This window comes from Phyllostomus hastatus, unplaced genomic scaffold (genome assembly GCF_019186645.2).
Source record: "Phyllostomus hastatus isolate PE091 unplaced genomic scaffold, TTU_PhHast_1.1 phas_scaffold_78, whole genome shotgun sequence".
NCBI classification, from domain to species: domain Eukaryota; kingdom Metazoa; phylum Chordata; class Mammalia; order Chiroptera; family Phyllostomidae; genus Phyllostomus; species Phyllostomus hastatus.
Window position 1 is genome coordinate 78,759,237 of NW_025334041.1, and position 12,218 is coordinate 78,771,454.

The 12,218-nt window shown below is 39.7% G+C and overlaps 1 long non-coding RNA gene across 1 annotated transcript in view; it reads right to left on the bottom strand.

Annotated features, from left to right (window-relative positions):
* Window positions 1–12,218, bottom strand: part of LOC123811068 — a 44,158-nt gene that overhangs the window by 14,124 nt on the left and 17,816 nt on the right. The window contains exon 2 of the long non-coding RNA XR_006784346.1: window positions 11,901–12,080. This is a non-coding gene — a long non-coding RNA (uncharacterized LOC123811068). The remainder of the gene's footprint in view (window positions 1–11,900; window positions 12,081–12,218) is intronic.

Here is a 12,218-nt window from a genome sequence, read left to right on the forward strand (position 1 = left end):
TATTATTGGAGAATTCAAGTAAATTAAGTGTATGATGTGGTCAGCACACTTCTTGGCACACTGTAAGAACCTCCACTGCCAGGGCACATGGTTGTGAGAGGGCTTTCAGAGGAAGAGTTGGACACAGTGTGTATTCCTGGCACCATTGCTTATTTCTTATTTCACTTATTGGTTTCTTGGCCATAGGGAGGCTGATTCAAGGGACATGTTAGATGAAGCCTGTCTAGAAAAAGGGAGTGGAGGGGAAGAGAAAAAGAGAAAAAGAGAGAGAAAGAGAGAGAGAAGGAAGCAGGAGAATTCTCGGGTTACTGTCTTAAGATGGACAATAATTAAAATAATTGATGGCGGTTTCATACCAGATAGAGGATTCAAGGGCAAGAGCCACCCTCAGGGGGTAGGAGAACAAGAGTTTGATTTTAGCTTTGAGATTTAGTTGCCTGTAAAATATTCACATGGATTTGTTTCAAAGGTAGGAGCTGGGACTTATTTTTTGCATATTTTTGGACTTAGCAGCCTAAAAATGGTAATTGAGACTATGGGTCAGTATTTATGTCAAGAAAAGAAGAGGCTGAGGAGACAGGTCATTGAGCCCACCAATATAGTTAAGGAGTGAGTAGTGTAAAAGGGAAAGGGGATTTGTTGGTAAAGAGGTTTGGTAAATGGGAAGGAGTAACAAGAGAGGATCATGGAAATGAAAGGAACTACTTCTAGGGGGGAGCACTCAACTATGCCTGACTCTGCTGATCATAGTGAAAAGTTAGAACAGGACAATGAACACCAGGTTCAAAGGGCAGAGCACTTTCAGTAAATTTAGGAGTAAATTTGAGGTAAATAAATATAAGCATTGAAAATTGTCATTGTTCACACACACACATTCCAGTCCACTCTCCTTGGCTGCCTGGTTATATCCATGTTGTGCAAAACTGTTTTGAGGACAGACCATATATGTGTACATGTGTGTATATGTATATGTGTATGACTTCCTTACTCATTTATTCATTTATCCACCCATGAACACTTAGGTTTTTCCATGCCATGGCTATTGTGAATAATGTTGCAGTGGACATGAAGGAGCAGTTATCTCTTACACGTACATATTTCACTTCATCCCCTAGAAACAGGATTGCTGAATCATATGGTAGTTCTCTTTTTTAATTTTTTGATGAAACATCATACTGTTTTCCATAATTGCTGTACCAATTAACATCCCCATCAATAGTGCATAAGGGTTCCCCTTTCTTTTTATCCTTGCCAACTCTTGTCTTTTTGTTCATAGCTATTCTAACAGTGTCAGGTGGCATGTTAATTTGTTTTTTATTTTCATTCCCTGATGATTACTGATATTGAATATCTTCATTTTCATATGCCTGTTAGTCATTTTTGTCTCTTTTGAAAAATATTCAGGTTCTTTGCTCAATTTTTCATCAAGTTATTTATTTTTGCCACTGATTTGTTTGAGTTCCTTACATATATTAATATTTTAGATATTAATCCCATATTGGATCCATGGTTTGCAAAAATTTTCTTCCATTTCATTGGTTGCCTTTTCTCTCCATTAACTGTTGCTTTTGCTGTGCAGAAGCTTTATGTTTGATACAATCCTACTTGTCTATCTTTGTTTTTAGTTGCTGCACTTTTAGTTCCTGTGTTTTTAGTATCATTTTCAAGAAATCATTGCCCACAGCAGTGCATTAGTTATATACTTTCTGGTTTTATGATTAGGTATTTAATCCATTTTCAGTTGATTTTTATATTTGGAATGAGATAAGGGTCCAATTTCATTTTTCTGCATGTAGATATCCAGTTTTCCTGGCAATGTTTACTAAAGAAACTATCCTTTCCCTTTTATTTGCTCTTGGAACCATGGTTGGAGATCAGTTAACCATTGATGTGTGGCTTTCTTTATGAGCTCTCTATTCTGTTTCATTGGTATGTTTTAAAATCAGCAAATACGATGCCTCTAGCTTTGTTTTTCTTCTTCAAGACTGCTTTGTCTATTTGGAGGTCTTTTATATTTCAGTGTGAATTTTAGGTTATTTTTTATTTTCGTAAAGAGTGCTACTGGAGTTTAATAGGGATTGTATTGAATCTACTTATCACTTTGAATAATATTGATATCTTAACAATATTGTCTTTCAATCCATGGACACAGGACGTCTTTCCATTTATCTGTGTCTTTTTTTTTTCTTTCATTAGTGTTTTATAATTTTCAGTTTACAGGTCTGTCATCTTTTTGGTTAAGTTTATTCCTAACTATCGATAATTTTTATCTTTCTGTTGCTATTGAGAATAAAATTGTTTTCTTAATTTCCTTTTCCAATAGTTTGTTGTTTTGTGTGTAAAAATGTAATTTTTGTGTGTGTGTTGATTTTGGATCTTGAAACTTCACTGTGAGGCAGTCACCAGCCAGTGGCAGCTGTGAGCGTTGCAGATGCTCGAGATATGAAAAACACACACACGGACTATCGAGTCCTGTGGAGGGATAGGGATGGAACAGCCACTCTCTCAAGAGGGGAGCGCCGCACCTTCCCGCCTGAGCAGGCTTTTATTACGAATACAGATACAGTTTGTTGATTACAGTCTTGCAGGGAAGATCAAACGAGTAGATAACTTCCAAAGAGCTGAAAGGGCTCATGCTGAGTTTGGGGTTTTATCACCTAAAAGCTACAGGACATATAAAGCTAGTTTCGTTTCCTGCCCGTGCCTTCATATTTTAATTCAAGAGCATCCTCAGCAAGCAGGTATCACAGTATCTTGCATATTCTATGCCCCAGGTCTAATTAACCTGGGGGTCTGCCGACTCTGGTCTGGACTGCATTGCCCCTGTTATTTCCGCAGGCTTGAGTCAGGCAGAGGAGACAAAGGCAGCCTGGAGATTTGGATTTCTCACAGCCAGAATAAGGACTCAGGCTTTGTCAAAGCCAAGGGGGAAGGGGTCAATCACCCCCTCATTTCCAAAGCCCTCTGAGTCTCTTCCCTGAGGGCCTCTTCCCACATGATTGTGCCTGCCTTAGATCCATTCTCCTCTGAGAAATGTTACCCATCTTTGGCTAACCGACCAAACAACTGGGGCCAGGCAAAGAGCATGCAGTGCTCCAGCCAGGGAGATAAACTTGTCTCCTTAGTGTCTCCTGGTCCAGAGGTCTCGCACTCAGCCTTAGCCACAGGGGATTACAGCTTCCTGAAACCAGGCAGGGTGGACCCCAACAACACTGACTTAATTTGTTTACTAATTCTAACAGATCTTTTTGTTGTTGCATCTTTGAGTTTTCTACTTATAATGCCTTCTGCTAGCAGAGATAATTTTACTTCTTTCTGATTTAGATTCTTTTTATTTCTTTTACTTGCATGTTTGTTCTGGCTAGGACTTCCAGTATTGTGTGGTATAGAAGTGGTAACAGTGGACACTCTTGCCTTTTGCTGCATCTTAAAGGGAATGTTTTCAGTTTTTCCTTATTGATTATTATGTTAGTTGTGGGCTTTTTATACATGACCTTCACTGTATTGAGTACATTCCTTCCATACATATTTTGTTGTGAGTTTTAATCATGAATGGATGTTGAATTTTGTCCAATATTATTTCCATGTCTATTGAGATGATCATGTAGTATTTTTCTTTCTAACATGGTCACACTGATACAAAAGCCACAGATCCACAAGAAAACTACAGACCAATATCCTTAATGAACATAGATTAAAAAATGTGTAAAATGCTAGTGAACTGAATCCTACAGCACATTAAAAGGATCATACACGATGGTCAACTAGGATTTATCCCTGGGATGCAAGGGTTTCAATATACACAATCAGTGTGACATTTCATAAAAGGGTAGGTGTTTTACATTGTAGGGCCAGTAAGGAAGAGTTGGAAAGGATTAGGAAAAAGGTAAAAGTGGCTATAGGAGAGGGCCAATTCTAGAACAGAAGTTGATGGGTGATCTCAGCTAGGTATAGGTGGGTTGTAATCACTAGGATAGTTTAGATATATAGAGATGTAAATAGAAGAAAGATTGAGAAATCTTTTGATCAAGAGCACTTATGTTAATATCATTGTCAAAAATTGCTGTCTTTGTAGTGGCATTTTTCTGATTTATATCTCTGTTCTCCACATAGTGGCTGTATGATCTTGAGTAGTTAGCTTAACCTTAAGGTGCCTCAGTTTCTTCATCTTTAAAAGAGAGATACTAACACCTTCAAACTTCTAAGGTTATTAGCAGTGTTAAGTAAATTTATATATACATATTAATTAAAATTGAGGCTGGTCATAGTAAACCTTCAATACATGTTAGCTGCCATTAGAAACACTGATGTTGAAATCTAAGGTTGGATCAATTCTAAGTCTGAGAGTTATTGTAAGAAGCAAGTTGAGACTGGAAGGAAAAGTTAAAATGCAGGGAAGGCACTACTGAGAACAGAAGAACAAGCCCTCCAGGGATGACTGAAGAATTGTCAGATGGAGCTGGAGACTCATTTGATCCTGGTTTTGAACATCGCATGCTCCCTAGCCACCTCTGGGAATCAGGGTCTTGGGGTCTGTTAGACTCTTAATGGTTAGCCCTAGCCCTTTGAAACATTGCTTAGCCAATCAGCAGCAAGTGTGTGATATTGCTTACTGTGATATTTCTGTGGCCTAGAAGCCAAGAATAATGTTGGCAGCTTTTTATCTACTTTTAAATACAATTTAGAAATATATTGGTATATTCCTTTGGATAGACTCTTAGAATTTACATTAAGATTAGAATGTTAATTAAATTTCTTGGACCATATATACATCTAGTTAGATGAAATTAAAAAGAAAAGGGCAGCTACTTTGTGGATTTGAGAATTTCTGAAATATTTGTAAATTAAATTTATGACAGCAATGTTTTGCTACTATGGGCAATGGTTATGGAAATGAAAATCACACTCACCCTGGCTGGGTGGCTCAGCTGGTTAGAGCATCGTCCCCTACACCAAAGGTCAGGGGTTTGATCCCTGGTTGGGGTGTGTATAGGAGGCAACCAATCAATGTTTCTCTCTCTCTCTCTCTCTCTCTCTCTCTCTCTCTCTCTCTCCCTTCCTCTGTCTCTCTAAAATCAATAAAAATATATTCTTGGGTAAGGATAAAAAAATCACCCTCTGCATTCCATGCCCATGTCACTAATAATGTGGGGTCATCGGGGAGAAGCAAGAAAAAAACTATCAACATTAAAATGATTCAAAAGCAAGGGACAGTGACGTTATGAACAGCTAGACATATTGAGTAACTGCACATCAACAGAAACATTCATAGAATATTAATAGAATGAACTAAATTTTGTCACCTACATGTGACATTCCATATTTTGACATGTATAATGCACACTTTTTTGCCCAAAGTTTTGAGAGAAAAATAAGGATGTACATTATACTTGGTCAGTACCCAAAATAACCTTGTATCTGTTCTTGCGTTTTGTAATTATTTGTCACATAAAATTTCTTGCACCATTATATGTTAAAAATAAATGCTAAAATTACTGTATAATAAAAAACAAGTACCTATAAATGAATGAAAATTGAATTAAAAAATTAAAATGAAATTTTTTTTTCCTGAAAGTTTGGGCCAAAAACGTGGGTGCGCATTATACATGGGAACACATTAGGGCGACTCAGCACTACAACACCGCCTCTTTATTTCATAGACATTTTTAGATAGTACTTGAGGAATTCCCATATACCCCCTTGTTGATAATAGAAAAAAAATAAAGAGTAATAACCAAGTTAACATTGAAAACTAAAATCTTAAAAGAGGTGTTTACTGTTATGTAGCTTGTTAGATTCTTTAAAGCTGGGTTGTCAAAATATTATGGGTAGAAAAATCAGTTTGGTGGTTTGCAAACAGAATTTAAAAACATTCAATAAGACAGAAAATTGAAGTAGTAAAAGCAAATGTTCTATGATACTTTTGTTTCCTTGTGTGTATGTTTATATGGGGTTGTGATGTAAAATTAATGTATGGTGGCTTTCAAATGTTTGAGAAATAACAATTTAGAATGAATTAGGGACAGGATGCTTAGAAAGAGTAGAAAATTATAAAGTACAGTTGACCTCTCAACAACAGAGATTTGAACTGCATGGGTCCACTTATATATGGATTTTTTTCACACAAATGTTGTAAATGTATTTGCTCTTCCTTATGATTTTATAAACAATATTTTATCTTAGTTCATTGTAGGAATATAATATATAATACATGTAACATACAAAATATGTGTTAATTGACTATGTTATTGATAAGGCTTCTGGTCAACATCAGGGAGTCAGAAGTTATATGTGAGTTTTCTTTTCTGTTTTTTTAAAGATTTTATTTATTTTTAGAGAGGGGAACAGAGAGAGAGAGGGAAAGAAACATCAATGTGTGGTTGCCTCTCATGTGCGTCCCTCACTGGGGACCTAGCCAGAAGCCCAGGCATGTGCCCTGACTGGGAATCAAATCAGCGACCCTTTTGTTCACAGGTCAACAACACTCAGTCCTCTAAGCCACACCAGCCAGGGCTGTATGTGGTTGTTGAACTACACAGGGGGTTGGTGCTCTTAAACCTCGTGTTGTTCAAGGGTCAACTGTGCAAATAAATTGAATCATTAGAAAATCTTATCTAGAGTAAACCAATCAACCTCTGTAAAATAGATAATTATATGATGATTGAGAAGTTTCAAGAACAGACAGAAAGGAGTTGAGTATATATTTAAGGCAGGACCTTCTTTTTCAGATCTGGGGTGGAGTTTAGTGTCATCACTAGACTGAATGAAATGGTCAGAACTGCATGTCCTCTGACCTCAGGGGACTGGGAGCCGAAACCAAGACTCAGAAACAGAAAACAAACTTGGGTTTAGGGCAGAGCTAAAATTTTGGTCTGAATGGTCAGAGAGACTATTGACAATAGGGGAAACTTAGAAGCTGAGGCAAATTTCTATGTTGTTGCCACTCCTTTTTATTGCCCTCTTTTAAGGTAAGAGTTTATTTTGCCTTGTTAGATGGTATCTAATGTGAGTGTGCAGGCTGATCTTGTCTAAATGAAGGAAAAATGACGTGTCATGTGTATCATATCACTTTGGGGGGATCTGCTGATTGTCTAACTTGTGGGGAAACAATGACAAACTGTGGGGCTTGAGTGACTCTCACTTGTTAGGATCCACACCTTCCCCCATGTGTGCAGTAGTTTCATGGAAGTGAGGACGCCGTTGGAGGATTTTTTTTGACGTGGTGTCTGTGCCTCTTTTAGGCCACGACTTCCTTTGGGAAGAGCCCACAGTTGTTGGCCTTTGAGTCGGCCTCACTTTGAACATTGCCTACTTCCTCACAGTAGGAAAATGATACATATTTATGTACTTGAACAGTTGAATGAATCTGAAGACAGGAATGAAAAATGGCCAGAAAAATAGATACAATAACTTAACATAATCATAAGGAGCACCAAAAACTTAAAAGTTATCAAGTGCATGTATTAATTACTAACAAAGAAAACAATGAGTCTGATGTCTGATGACTTAGCTGTGTTTTTCATGCCTTCGAATGCCTGCTATTCTCTTCCTCAACGTGGATGGTGACTTGATCACTTAGGAAACTGGTGTGTGATAAAGGGCCTACTCGACTCCTCATTCTTGGCCTGTTCCTCAGAGAGGTGGTATTATTCATTGGTTTAGAGCACAGTGTCTACTTCCAGACATAACCCACGTTCAAATCCCATGGCAAGATTTCTGCAAGGTATTCAGCCTCTCAAGTCAAACTGGCTTGGAAATAGAGGGAATGTATTAGCTAACACAACTGAAAGTAGTTATGTTCCAGGGTTTCAGGAGAGTTTATCCAAGGTTCCAGCTCCTCTCTTCTGGGATGCTCTCAGCTCTTTCATTTCCCATGATTATTATCTTGTTTCTCAGGTTTGTCTCCATTATGGTTCAGAATCTGCAGTGAGTCCAAATCTGACATGTGCATACCGAATTGACCAGATGAACAGAGTGTACCCAGCAGAAGGCCGCACATTCATTTTGGTTCTATTTGTTTAGACTCCTTGAATGAGGTGATGACCTATGAAGCCCTCACAGGACCCAGAAGAGGTGACTGGGAGGCTGGCTGAGCCAAAGGGGAGCCTCAGTCCTGGCAGTAGAAAATGGAATCAGAATCCTTGAAGCAACACGGATCAGGCAGAGAAATCAGGCTGTTGCCTGTTTGTTTGTTTCTTTACTTGTCATTTATACACTGGAGAAATAATGCCATTTGTCCTGTAAATTTCTTTTTTTAATATATTATTTTATATTAGTTTCAGTTGTACCTCATAGTCATTAGACAATTGCCCAATTTACAAAGTGATCCCTTGCTAATTCAAAACCCACCTGGCACCATACACAGTTATTACAGTGTTATTGGTTATAGTTCCTGCAAATTTCTAACATTTTGGAATTGGCTGATTGCATCCCCAAAGTGTCATTTAACACAGTCTGCCATTCCCTGTGATTTTGTCACACTGAGCTGAGGGATAAGGGGGAGGGAGGGAGCATATCATGTCTCAAGTGCCATAATGTCTCACAGTTTTCATCAAGATTTACTAGGTGGTATTAAATAAATATTTTTATTTTCTGCGTGTTCTTAGGACACGTTTTAGAGACTTTAAGTGTTTTTTTAATTTTTTAATATTTTTTAAATTTATTTTTAGAGAGAGGGGAAAGGAGGGGGAAAGAAGGAGAGAAACATCAATGTACGGTTGCCTCTCACATGCCCCCTACTGGGACCTGGCCCACAACCCAGGCATGTGCCCTGGCTGGGAATTGAACCAGCGGCCCTTTGGTTCACAGGCTACACTCAATCCACTGAGCCACACCAGTCAGGGCTACTTTAAATGTTTTTACTTAATGTTTCCCTCATTACGATTTTTCCCTTCGAGACAAGAATTTCTCATGCCACCTTTGTGGAAGTGAAACCTTATATTATGATAAACAGATTTGGACTTGTTTCCTGTAGTCATGAAACTGATGTGTAGCTATCCCATTTTTATGTGTTTTGCTTTATTTTGAGTTTTCTAAAAAATTACTTTCTCTCTTTGTTTGGAATTTATATAGTGTATTTCTACTTTAGTAGTTATCCTGGAAATTTTACCATATATGTTTAGTTTTAAAATGTGTAAAGTTAAATTAATGGTTCTCAACTGGGGGTGATTTTGTCCTCCCCCGACCTTGAGATATTTGGCGATGTCTAGAAACATTTCTTTGTAAAAACGGGGAGGGAGGTTGTGGTGCCACTTGCATTTAGTGGCTAGAGGACAAAGATACTGTTTAATATCCTGCAAGCGAAGGACAGCCCCTCACAATAATTATCCACTTTCACCCCCATCATTTTTATCACTCTGGCCCTTGCTCACTGTTGCTACATTTTGAGATTTTTGCCTACCTTTTGTGAAAGTAGCTTTGCCTCCAATACTGTATCCTTCTAGTGCTGAGTAGTGTTCCTGTGAGGGGTGACTTGGAAACACTAGTCAGCTACAGCACCGGGGTGCAAGCCTCCTTAGATCCCTTTCAAAAGGCCACACAGAAGAATGCTCCATAAAAGCCAGTCCATTGCTTCTCAGCTTTGAAGATCAAGTGACCGGATAAGTGAGGGGTGAGTGCAGTACGTTGTCTCTTTGGAAACTGTACTTGAAGCTTCTTTTGGCTAATGGTCAGCACCAGGAAACTTCGGAGGATTTCAAGGTAATAGATACTGATGTTTCCTGGTAGAAGTCAGGTTGGTGAAATGTGCCTGTTTTACTCTGTTGCCTCCGTGATTTTCTTGCCTTTGCAGCTAAGTTTCGAGCTGAGATTCTCTGAGATAAAACTTCCTTCACTTCTTCTAGACACTTTTGGATCAACTTTGTAAAATGCCAGTGTGTGTAATAGCAAGAACAGGTGCTTGATCCTTCCCTATCAGGGGCTCCTCCTGCTGTGGGGTGCGCCGTCACAGCTGTCACTGGGGGCTGTTCACAGCTGTCAGGTGTAATAGCTTAGTTTTGACTTCCTTTGTTTGCGGAACCTATTGCTGTCAGAGTGGGAATAAGTAATTTGAACACTTTAGTTACAGCCAGCAGAAATGGAATCAATACATGCCAAGATTAACTTCAGTGATTAATCCCAGAATCAATGAACCAAATGATTATCATTTTTGTCAGCTGAAGATTCTGGATGCAAACCCGTGATGAACGAGGTGGGTTAATTTTCCTCGCTGGCTCCTGCAGCAGGCACGTGGGAACCACTGTCTTCTGCTTCCCTCGCCTTGCAGTCGCTTCAGTGACAGCTTCATGCTGCAGCAGGTTTTTGTGTCACAGAAGCCAGATTTGGCAATGACAAAAGGCCAAGTCAGCATAGTCTGAGCTGCTGAATCTCCAAGCATAATGCCAAGCTCATGAAACTTCTAACTTTTAAATCACAGTGATTATTCTGACTGTGTTATGGGTAGGCGGATGTCATTCACTCTTTTTCAAAAGGGAGCAGAGGAGTTTGGAGGAAGGACTGGGAACAGTGTTGCCTACCTGAAGGCTCCGCATCTCAGTCTGCTAGGGGGTGAGAGCCGATCCGGTGGTGGTGCTTCCCAGTGGGGACTCAGGCCCAGGAACCCACCCCTCCTAGTGGGACTGAAGCATGACTGTGTGCCAGGCACAATGCTCAGTGTGCTGTGTATCTTACTCCATTTGAGGAGCACAGCAACTCTCTGGCGTGGGTGCTGTGAATACCCTCACTTTCCAGATAAGGAGACTAGGCCTCAGCCACTTAAGTCACTTTTCCAAGGACACATGCCTATTTAACCCAGGTCTCTTTGGTTCTAGGTTCTCAGGGGTCAGTTGAGATTATCTGGGTGTGGATATAAAGAGAGATGGTTCTTATGTGTTGAAAGTATCCCCTAAGATACATTAAAGCTCTAACTCCTAGTACCCCAGAGTGTGAACTTATTTGGAAATAAGGTAATTGTAGATGTTATTAGTTACAACAAAGTCACACCAGAATAAGGCAGGTCCACAATGGATATGAATAGTGTCCTCACAAGAAGGTATGATGTGAAAACAGACACGGGAAGAACACTCTACAAAGGTGGAGGATTGGGGTGATGCATCTATAAGTGAAGAGATGCCAGAAATTGCCACAAACCACTGCATTTCAGAGAGAGTGTGGCTCTATCCACACCTTCAGTTTAGGTTCTGAGCCTTCAGAACTGTGAGGTAATACATTTTTGTTGTTTTAAAACACCCAGTTTCTGGTACTTTGTGACAGCAGCCCCAGGGAACACTCAGGTTAAGTGCATATGTATGTATGTATGCATGTATGCATTATTGGAATATCCATTAAAGCAAACAAGCATGCCAGCAAGTCAAACATAACTCTTAAAGCCTGTTCTGTATAGAGCACAAGGTCAAGAGTAATGGGAAAGTCAGATATCTCAAAGCTGAGCTATGTGCTTGGCTGACATAGTGCTTCTGATTTATTTCCTATTTCCTATTTGCCAGGCAGTTCCTGGGTTGAGGAGTCCATGTCACACAATAAGTTCCACCTCTGGAGTCATATCTGCTTTTGTGTGAGGCCCTACTCTCTCTGAACTTCGTTGCCTTGGGAAAATGACTTAGCCTATCCATTGTCTCAGTTCCTTATCTGTATGAAGGGATGCTGATAATAAAGAGGTTGGTGTGAGCATCAGTTCTGCTGTTTCATGCCAGGTATTTTGCACAGTGCTTGACATACAAGTGTTCTATAAACAGAATGTGTAATTACTTTATCTTTGTGCCTTCAGTAAGAACAGTTAGGTGGCAGAAGTGTAAGCCTGGCGCAGCTCTCCAAAGTCTGGGTTATGTCCCTTCCACTGCACTGCTTCCCAAAGTGGAGAGCATGCAGCCCAGTCTGGTAAATAAGAGGATGCTGGTCCCTACCTATTAGGAGATCAGTGTGTGTTCAAGGCCAGGTGTACCGGTGAGTCCTGTGAGTGGTTTGACCACCCACGGAGAGTGTTCTCATCTTGTTGGGACATCCAGAGGAGGCTCTGCAGTGGAGGAAGGGGGATCTCAGCACCACTGGTCTCCTTTCCATCCATGTCAGGAGCATATCTCCATCTGCATTAAAAAGGTTTTAATAACTTTGGAGAATACTGTCTTTTGAAAGCAATGAGAAAGGCACACCAGGGGGAGAGGAGGTGGAGGTGGGTGTTTCTTGCCTCATTAGGCTTATGAAGTGGGGTAATCTGAGACTGA